A 1028-nucleotide genomic window follows, 5' to 3' on the forward strand; every position below is an offset into this window, starting at 1 on the left:
TTTTTTTTTCAATTAAATAATTTTCAATATATTGTATCCTATAATTAATTATTTATGTAATTAATGGGACGATACTGGTCAGCGCTCGTCTTTAGCGTTTGCGTAGTGCTCTGAGCAGCTAATTGGTGACTGATTATTTATTTTTAAAGTTGGTTGATAATTTTAAAACTTAATATTAATTCTCTAGATTTTTAAAATTTACATAATTAAAATGTAATCAAATAAAGTTAAAAGAAGTATTTCTATTTTATAATTTTTTTTTATTAGAATATTCATCAGTGATTTAAGTATATAACACTTACTTTTAATTATTAAATTTACATCATCTTATCTTTGCCCAAAAAAAATGAGAATTATTTTTTTTTAAGTTAAAATAGTGATACTTTTTATTTGATAGGTGTTGGACCATAAATTATCTTTTGAATCACATCCAAGAAATAAAACGTTAGTCACAGAAATGAAGAAAGAAAGAAGATTTGAACATTCTTTATATTTTTAATGAGAATTCCGTTCGGAGTCCCCATTCTTAGAAATAATCCTCCTATTTATATTTCATAGATAGGATCTGATAAATTACATGGTTGTCCCCATTTAAAAAAAGGACATTACTATAATTAATGTGTCATTACATTTACACATTTGTAACTGAATTACATGTTTAATTACCCCGTAACCACTGTTAGTGTCACTAGATTTTTATAACTGCCTTAAACATTATTTTACATTTGTACCTGCCCATTTTGTTGCTTGAAATTCGTTTGGTCAGCCATTCATTAAGCCGAACAAACATCTTTTGGTCTACTTAATGATCATCAATTGCTCATTCTGTGGAGACTGAATATATAGGCACATCATTTTTGGGTAGAATTGTTTCATTAGGTAGAGGGTGAATCACCGTAATCTGACAAGTGCCTACCTTCAATCTATGTGTCTATATTGAAGAACCTCATCCTAGGCAACTGCTCGGTTTCACGACGATAGTCTCTGGAAAGTAAGTGCTTACTTGGCCGTGCAGTATTTTTCGGATC

The sequence above is a fragment of the Phalaenopsis equestris genome, unplaced genomic scaffold, assembly GCF_001263595.1.
Source record: "Phalaenopsis equestris unplaced genomic scaffold, ASM126359v1 Scaffold205791, whole genome shotgun sequence".
NCBI lineage: Eukaryota > Viridiplantae > Streptophyta > Magnoliopsida > Asparagales > Orchidaceae > Phalaenopsis > Phalaenopsis equestris.